This window comes from Falco naumanni, chromosome 4, assembly GCF_017639655.2.
Source record: "Falco naumanni isolate bFalNau1 chromosome 4, bFalNau1.pat, whole genome shotgun sequence".
Lineage (NCBI taxonomy): Eukaryota > Metazoa > Chordata > Aves > Falconiformes > Falconidae > Falco > Falco naumanni.
In genome coordinates, this window is record NC_054057.1 from 100,740,403 (window position 1) to 100,750,121 (window position 9,719).

The 9,719-nt window shown below is 42.2% G+C and overlaps 1 long non-coding RNA gene across 1 annotated transcript in view; it reads left to right on the top strand.

Moving 5' to 3' along the window:
- Window positions 1-9,251, top strand: part of LOC121087763 — a 40,100-nt gene extending 30,849 nt beyond the window's left edge. The window contains exon 3 of the long non-coding RNA XR_005827728.1: window positions 9,084-9,251. This is a non-coding gene — a long non-coding RNA (uncharacterized LOC121087763). The remainder of the gene's footprint in view (window positions 1-9,083) is intronic.
- The last annotated feature ends 468 nt before the right edge of the window (window positions 9,252-9,719 follow it).

Sequence of the window (9,719 nt, forward strand, 5' to 3'; positions counted from 1 at the left end):
CTAATAAATCCCCATAAACATAAGCTTTGCTAAATGAGACAGCATAAATAGGCTTTATTAAGCCCAGACTTAATTTACTCCACAGTCACTTTGAGAACATCTGGCAGCCTTAAAGTGAATGTAAAACTCACCAGTGCTGACTTTGAGGCCACAGCTGTGTAAATGCACCTCGGTATGCACATGAACTGGGCTAATGGTCTCAAGTGTGACACTAGGGCTGACTGCTGGCTTCAGTGGTAGGTGGTTCAGGAGCTGCACTGAGCAGCAAATCACTTCTTTGCCTAAGCCAAAGGGAAGATTACAGCATGCTGCAGCAAATAGTACCATCTCCTTCCACCTCCGCAGCTGCTGGGGTTGAAGAACGGTAGATGGGTTGGTGCCCCTGCCACCCATTTCCTTCACACCTTGAAGGTGGCAGTCTGTACCTGTGCTCCATGGTACTCTGGCATAGATATAATTCCCTTCTTGGGCAGATGTGGATGCCCCTTCTTTTCTACTCCAGCAGCTTAGCAGGTCCAGGCTGGGAGCTGATGAAGGGAAGCGAGGTATGTGGAGATGTGTGGGAGAAGGTGGGCAGGAGCAGTGGATCAGGCCACAGCTATTGTGTGGATGGAGTATGCATAGAAGGAGAGGTATGTGAGTGTCCTGCGGGTGTATGCATAAGGAGGGTGAATCCTTGAGGTAATGGGAAAACCTGAAGTAATAGAGTAAAAAAGACAAACTGACCATAAATCTGATTCTTCTGAAGGTTCTCCAGAATGCTCGCTCGGCTGACACTGCTGTAGATACCAATCACCCCCTCCAGAATTTGTTGCACCACAAGAGAAAATGAAATAAATAACCTCTCTTGTTCTTGAGAAGCAAATTGAATGGTTCTGTTGCTACTGAGAAAACTGTATATCGGCTGTGGGAGCTGGATTCTGATTTTAGTTGCTGTTTTCTGAATCCAAAATAACTGTCTGGTATAGCACTGTCTTAGTGCTTGAAACTGTAGTCAAAGTCTGATCGTGACACATTGTACAGGGATGGGTGGTGCAAAGGGATGAAGGCATCCATCCTCCATCATTGCTGTGTGCATTCATAGCTGTGTAGGTATGGCCCCTTCCCCTTGCTTCATTTGGGTTCAGAGCAGTGCCCAGGCTTTTTACAGCCCATGTTCATGAATATGGACCAAGACTGACTAGCAAAGAACTTGCTTACGTGGGAGAAGAACTTGGCAAGTTTTTAATTTCTTCTCTTGAGAGAAGACCAGAGGCAGACAGATAACTACTTTATTTCATCCAGTGCTCTGACACTTAGTGGGCTGGGACATACAAAGTATTTAATTGATAACAGTAGATGATGTCAGGAAGAAAGGTTTTCATGTTGGACTGATATAGTGTGCCTAAATCTTCTGCTCTCTTTTCTGTCTGCTTTTCGTTTGTACATCTTGATTAAATTGTCTTTGTCTAGGCACTAAATAAAATGTCCAAGTTGATAAAAATAATTGTCATTGCTGAAATCTTTGCTGAAGCTTTCTGTGTGGGAGAAAAGTTTCCCTTTTCTTGCTTCTCAGAAAGGTGTTTCCTACAGCTCAGAGCCAAGGCACATTGGATTAGAAAATGCATGCATATCTACGCCCATTTCCAAGCAAAATATTATTAACTTTGTGGAGCTTCTTTACGTCAGTTGGCATTTTTGTCACAATTACAGAATGTACTTTTAGACTGGCTGAAATGTGCACTTAAGAAGAAGAAAAAAAAGAGAAAAAAAACCCTAAAAACATGCTCTTTAATATGCAGACATGTAGGGAAAGAGTGTGGTAATGAATTTGGCTTAGTTTATTGAGTCTGGGCCAAATTCTGATCTCAGTATGCTGGCCTCAGCTGAGTTGCTCCAGATTTTCACCAGTCTGACTGAAGCCAACTGTGTTCTTTTGTCCTTCAGCATTTGACTGTTGGTATTAATAGTTTGGGGCAGGAAGGGGGGATAAATTTTAAGTGCAAGGATTTGCTAGAATCCTGTCCTGAATACATACTTTGCTTTAAAATATACAATACATATTTTCAGTCACTGGGTACCTGATGTCACAAGTGAGGTGTTTCAAGGCTTTCTACATGTATACGTTTGTATAGATATCACCTTTTGCACGGAAGTGCAAAAAACTGGCTCCAGCATCAGTGTATCTGTACCAGCAGAGTCCCCTGTAAGCTGTGAAAGCTCTTCCTGAACACTATCAGTAGTTGCCTTATTATAGAACATGGGTTAACACATCGCTGGGCAGTGTATGCTTCTGTATATTTAATAGCTTTAATCTTCCTAGCCATGTACAGCTCTTAGGACTTAGCTTTTGAACAGCCATGTCTTTAAAGTACATTGTTTATACAGACACTTATCAAATGCAACAAATGAGTCTGTAGCACTTATAACTTTATAAGGTAGAGAATCTATACTGTTATATGTGTATGTTTGTATACGCACACACACACCACACCCCCCCCCCCCCCCCCCCCGTACTGTTTGTGAAAGCAGTGGCTAAGCTGTTAGTCCAGAGGGGATATTAGCTCTCTGTTATTTTGCACGGGTACTTACACAGTGGTAGCAGGAGAAAATCACTTAAGTCCTTAAGCCTATGTCTGTGCTAAAGCATGTTAAAAATGTTTTCAGAGATGGAAACTCCATCTTTATATTATTGGCGTTGTCCCTGGGGTGCCATGGGTCATCTAGCACTCTCCCAAACAATTCCTTGGCATGGTTCACGACTCAGTACTGTTTGGCACCAGTCTGCATAGGTGTGACCAGCCTGTTCCAGAAAATAAGAGTTAATAGTGTGACTGTGGAGGGCTCCCATGCCAGTGGACTTTGCTGTTTAAGAATATGTGAGAAGCCAATCAGGCCTTATGTTTTTTATATTCTTAAGCTTTATTTATACTAGTAAATAATCAGCTCTTGTCAAGTCAGTGATAATATATGTGTTAAACCAATGCAGGGTTAAAAAACAACAAAACAAAAGTCATGGTACCTCCCGTGAGATGTATTGAGTATCCTTAAATTCCTTACTCAAGATTAAAGATACTCAACAAAAAGAGATTGGGTTCTTAAAAGGTAAATCTGGGATGTTAGAGAGATTACCCTTGTGAAACATCCCTTTCACAGAAAGGATAGTAATGATGATGTACTTCTGTGTCAGCGAAAGAGGTTGACTAAATCAGCTGTTATCATCCATGCAGAGATATTTACCTGTTTCCCAAAGGAATTACAGCCCAAGACTACTAGAGAGCTTCACTGGGAGGGAGAGAACATTGCGGATACTATATGCATGATCTAAGGCCGTTTTCTTTTCCTGTATCCTGCAGTCTTAGAGGAGGATGTGAGCACTGCAGGACAGAGTTGAAGGCTCTAGAGTTATGGACCAGAAGCTGGGATGTGGGTGAAGGGATTCAGTCAAGGTGTGGTGGAGGAGGGGGTGCAAGCAGAGTAGCTTGAAAAAATGGTGGTGATCCAGCAGTAGATTAACAGATTTAGCTGTGGTAGAACAGCAGGAAAGAAGTTTAGATAGGTGAGCTTATTTAGTCTAGCACTGCTTTGTGATGGATGAAGGGCAAGACTGAACTTCAGAACTATGGAAGAAAAGCACATTAGGATGCAATGATATACATGTAAGAAGGAAGACTCGGCTACGCTGAAGCTGGGCTGAGGTCCAAATGACAAGGAGGGTGGCAGCGTGGTCAGCTTTGACAAAATGGGGCAGGGGATTAGGCTCGAGGAAAAAGTTAGGAGTTAAGGGTGGAATGCCTACTCATTGGATTCTGCCTTGTGCAGACAAAGGTGGCAGGACAGCTGGGAGGGGAGTGGAAACAAATGTAGAGCACAGTGAAGGAGAGTGGCTGGTTTAATGATTTTATTTTTTTTTAATTGGAAACCAAGTGGGTGGCAATGTTTTTAGTTCTCTGCACTCCAGGCCTATGTGAAGATTCAGAGGATGATGCTATAAATAAATGTCACAGATCATCATATGTGCTTCTTTCAGCATCTGTTCTGTAGTTTATGGGAAACACCGAGATTTGCTGACTGGCCATTTTAACAAACATCCTTGTGTAGAGTGAGCGTATCATGACATTAGGGAGGTCACCTTCAGTGGTGCCATTTGGTGTTACAAATATATTATTGTCACATTGTAACTGCTCTCCTGAAATAAAGCATACTCTTCACTGGAAATACTTAAGACAGTAGGACTGCATATTAAGCAAAGTAATCCATCCTGAAATAAACTCTTGGTCTGGATCATAATAACTCTGAGCACCTCAGCAGATTTGTCTAAATCCAAAGCAACTGCGGTGACCTGGACCATAGTTTGGCCTGGAGTCTGTGAAGAACACGAACATAACTTCTTGAGAAATTGTTCAAGAGATTTGTTTTTCATAATAGATCCAAAAAAAGTGTGCAGCATTCGATGTCACTGAAACCTTTCTTTTCTTCCCTTCCATACCACAAGTATAAGATTATGCAGAATCTTCTAGTATTTATGTACTTGTAAAAAGTTTGGAAACATGGAAATTGAAGGGATAATGTCAACAGGCAGCTGTGTCCAAAAAAGGAAGCTATAAAGGGAAGGCATAATGTTACTGGTTAAACTTTTTTACCAAAAAGGTCATTATTACATAACAAATGCCTAATGATAAATCTGGAATGTGCAGAACTAAATCTTTGCTCAAAGGGAGCAGTGCTAATTGAATTATGTTGGCCTAAAAGTGGTGTAAGAGAAGTGTTCCCAGTGTCTTTTCACTTATACTCTCCTGTTATTTAGTAATCTTGTGAGCTGGGTTTTCTGGTTGTGAGTTTTTTTTGGTTTTGTTTGCTTTTGTGTTTTTGGGGGGTTTGGTTTTGTGTGGGTTTTTTGTTTGGTTTTTTTTGTTTTTTGGTTTTTTTTTGTTCCTCCAGAGGCTTCAGTTTCCTTATTGTCATCTATTCATGTCCATATGGTGTTTTTCCCTGATTGGCAAGCACTACAATTGGCTGTGATGAAGGGACCAGCTGTAAGAAAAGTTAGAAAATGTGATGAATCTGCAACTGGGGTGGCCTTCAACTAGATCAGGTTGCTCAGAGCCCCATCCAGACTGACCTTGAATGTTTCCAGGGACGGGGCATCTACCACCTCTCTGGGCAACCTGTTTCCGTGTTTCACCATCCTCATCGTAAAAAAATTCTTACTTGTGTCTAGTGTGCATCTACCCTTCTTTAGTTTAAAGTTGTTCTGTTGTTCCTGTTGCCTGAGCAAAATCACTGCTCAGGCACTAAGAGACATGGGCAGCAGGCAGAGATTGTGCATCCTGCCCTATCAATAGTTTATATATGCCAAAATGATGCCATCTGAAATAATGCCACTGTAGTCCTGGTGGCTTGACCACCTTAAGACATCTGTTAAGCAGCTCAGCTCAGGTAACAGGGGTGTTGACTTGACTCCTTGTTTTGGCAGAAGCCAGGAGGTGCTATTGAACATGAGGGAGTCTGACTTCTGATATGGAACTGTTTGATCTTTAGATCTGATCTGGCAAACTTCTCACTCAGCTCTCTTCCTTGTATCTTCATGGTCAGCCACAACTTCAGGGTGTTCCATGCTGTGGGGAGACAGTGTAGGGTCTATAGACGCTCAGGTATAGGAGACCCCATACTGCAGGACCACATGTTCATGTTTCTCCCTGATATTTGGCCAGAACTGTCATGTGTAAGTCCCTCTTGCAACATACTAGGCTGGAGGGTCCCAACACAATCTTTTAGAGGCAGTTGAGACTTGGCTGTGGTGAGGGTGCCCACTGCAGAGATTACTGGGGATGACAGCAAAATTGCAAGCTAGGCATCAGTGTAGATCCCTAGCGTTGTATTTGGAATATGCTGGAATGGAGCCCATTCTACTTTGACTTTAAGGTATCAGGACAAAGACATAGTTTGTGTTTCTTTAATGTTAATCATGACTCCATGCTTGTCTTGTGGACAACCTCATTCAGATGTGCTGAAGCTTCACCTATTGTGTCAGAGGGCAGCTACATTGCTTGATTGTTTGCTGCAGACTGTTATTTACTCTGGCTGTTTACATAACCTACAGGACTGGTACTAAACTCTGATTGCAGTTACCCTGGAATAAACCTGGAGTGATTCTGGTGGAGCAGTTGTTACTTTTTGTCGTCCATTCAAATCAAAAAGGGCTCCTTCATCTGCAAGCTAGTATCAAACTGAAAACAAAAGGCAGGGAGCTGCTTTCTAGCTGGATCCCCAAGTACACTACATAACCTCTTGCAGGGACATCAGCCAATGGAGAGAGAAATTCATGTGCAAAGACATAATTCCTTATAAGAAAGCTAGGGGATGGTGTTTAATGTAAAAAGGTCTCCAAATGAACCTCAAGCTGGAGTAGCATCTCCTTGTCTACAGTGATCTAACTTGTACGGTTTCACAAAGGAGTAATTTGTAGCCCACATTCTGATCTCATGCTTGTGTTGCTTTAGACACAAAACTTGATTGCTACTGTATTCCACTGGTGTAAATGAAATCAGAATCAGGTCAAGGTGCTTGAGAACACTACCTGCAAAAGGAAGAGACACTCAGTGTCTCTTTCTGCCCTTCTTTTCCTTTCACCCACGTTAACAGCTGTGATAAGTGTTTACGTTCTAGGTTCTTAGACTGAAGAGACTCTTTACTTTGGGATTAGGGACACACATGCAAGTGCATGAAAATTGTGGTGATCTTGCCTATTCAAAGAAAATAGTGGTTTATTTTTTCTTCATGCTGACCCTGCCTTCTTACTGAGAGTATTGTATGGCAGATCCTAAGAAATAAGCCAAAAAAAAAAAAAAAAAGCAGATAAACAGTGTAGTATAAAATTCAAGCTTGTGGCTGTGTGTTTGCATGGAAAACTCCCTGGTTAAAGTTACTGCTGACTGGGCATGGAATAGTTACAGGATGTCAACTATAAAACAGTGGAGGCCTCCAGCAAAACTAAAGCCTCACAAAGATGTGATGCTGAACTTAAAGCCAAACAAACAAGGTGTAACTGTTGCCTAATTGGTTTAGATATGTTGTGTGTGTCTGCACGTGATTGTGTTTGTGTGTTTTTAGCACCAGTAGCTGGGACTGTAAAACTGTTTCGGTGACACTGGCTTAAAATATTTCTGCATTGTCCAGGTTCTTTTCTCACCAGTCGATAATGAACGGTCATACAAGCAGAGAGCTCTTCCCCATCACAAAACTGTTATGATCCTACCAATATTTTTGCTTATGAGTTGAATAGACACCCAGGTGAAATGACCTGATTTATTTCATAGGAAATGGTGTTTTCCTTATAATGAGGTTGCACTGCAGGCAGATCAGACCATTGTGGCGTACTAATTCTTGCAGCCTGGATAGGTGAGGTGCAGTGGATGGGTGAGAACTAAAGCAATCTCCCATGTCATACCTAATTCCCAGACTAGGGTGGAGAAAGTTCACAGCTTTCATTGCAGCTGTTTTTCAATGCATGCCCACTGCTGAGGACACAGTTTAGTTGTGTGATAACATGAGGAAGAGACTTCTGTCTGTCTGAATGACATGCCAGGTACGTTTAGTACCTTTCCCAGTGTTCTCCTGGCTGAGTAGCTGATGCTGTTGAGTCATTTTTTCTGGGGAGCTGCTGCTCTGCTGTGACAACAGCCAGGCACTTAAATAGGAACCTGTATCGAGACCATGCAGGATCAGAAGTCAGCTTGGCAGCTGCATATTGCAGAATATCACTAGATCAGGACCTTCATTGTCAAAACAAACCATAAAAATTGATAGAAGTACTGCACACCCTTGTTGGGATTTCTTTGGGGGATTCGGCTTTGCAGGATTATGGTAAATGTCACAGATTTGCTGCTGACAACACTATCGCTGTACCTGTAAGAAAAAGGCATCGTTTTTTTTGTCCAGGCATTTAGCACAGTTTGTACAAATAATTTTGAGCTGTGGAGGACCTGATCTCTATACTTCTGTGTGGTACCCAAGAAGTGACAGCTGTCTGAAACCCCTTGGGACCTTTAGTCACAGGTTGGGCATCCCGATGCCTACTCGTAATGGCTTAGTGCTGCTGGGGAGGAAAATCATTTCAGGGGAAGATTGTGTTAGATGTTAAGGACTGTGCTTTGGTCTCTGGCCCCTCTTCTCTGGATATCTTCCATTATTGAACTTGCTTACACTTAAAGTAAAGGAGCTGAAATCCAAAGTAGTTCAGGAAATGCATGCTGGACCTGGAATTGACCCCATAGATTATGGATTTGTTGCTTTGTTTGCCATATTAACTGAATGTTATTGGCTATAGTTTCTGTGTCAATATCTGAGATGTTTTTGGTAGTAAATGGACTTTGTGTATATAGTGAAGTCAAGACAAACGTAACCATAGAGGCTTTACAGGTAGCTTGTCAAGGGCAGATTTTAAGGACATTAGTAAGGTTTGTCTTGTCCTCTGGGTAATGCAGGAAGCAGCTACATTGAACTTGCCAGAGCTGGGAAGCTCCCACACTGCTAGTGTCCCTCTGTCCTTTTTGATATCACCTTCACCAGCCTAGATGGGTTGAGGTAATTTTATTCTTGGGTTGAGTACGTTGTTTTTGCCATTTTCCTTGGATATTAAGTACGATTTTAAGAGCAAGGAGGATTTTCCCCATATCTGTAGCTGGTATCATGTAGCTTAGCAGCATTTGCTGCTGTGTCATGATTGGCTGTACTACATGAAGTCTGGAGTTCTGGTTTTCTCTTGCTGCTGCTGATCTGCTCTGTAAATTTTGAACTTTGTTGCTGTCTGCTCCTCTTTTTCTTTTTCTGTTTTCCTCCTTTACTGGTCTTTCTTATTTAGATAAAAAATAGCTTAGGGCAGGGGTGGCTTGTTGCTCTGGAAAAAATCCTGCCTCTGCTGATGTGAGTAATGAAACTGTACTTAATTTGATTCTGGAGCATGGATTTCACTCTGCACATCTATGTGGTGCTTAGCAAAATGAGACCTTGATCTTTGTTGGAGCCTTAAGGTGCTACTGAATACGTAATAACAAAAGAGACAAAATAAAAGTATCTTCCTTTCTGTTTTTATGTTGTTCTAGGTGCCTGTATGTTTCTGTTGTGTTATGGATCACCGTACCCTTCTGCTCAGTATTTCCTCTTGAGCCCTTTCCAAAGGCACTGATTTCAGCTTCGACTGTGCCAACATATACGTGGAGATGAGTGAAGTCATTCGAGGTTACACCTGTCTAGCTGAGTCTGCATCTGGGAGCTAAGCGTTATCCACAGGGTGCCAGTTCAGGTGGATGGCAGTAGAACTGTTATCCTGTGACACCCCGTGCCTGGAGGAATCAGAGCTGCTTCGACTGTGTACGTAACTGTTCCCATCAGATACTAGGTACTGTACCAAGGGCATGCTATCAAGGCCCTCACTTTGTTGGGAACACGAGTAGGGTAGCTTTATCTTTCTGCTGCTCCTCCTCCTATGCATTCTCAAAAACTTACTGTTCTCATTACGAGAGAGATTCCTTACATTAAGGGTCTAATTCTTAAGAGTACTTCAGTATATATCCTCAGTCTTAGCTGAGCCTTGGGTTTGATGAGTGTAGCTCCTGTAAGAAGCAGAGTTACACTGATCAAACTTATAACCTAACTAGTGTTAGAAAGAATACTGGCAGTCGTGGGCAGTGCTACATACATGGTAGATCATGATGACGTTAATGGTGATGCACTTTTGC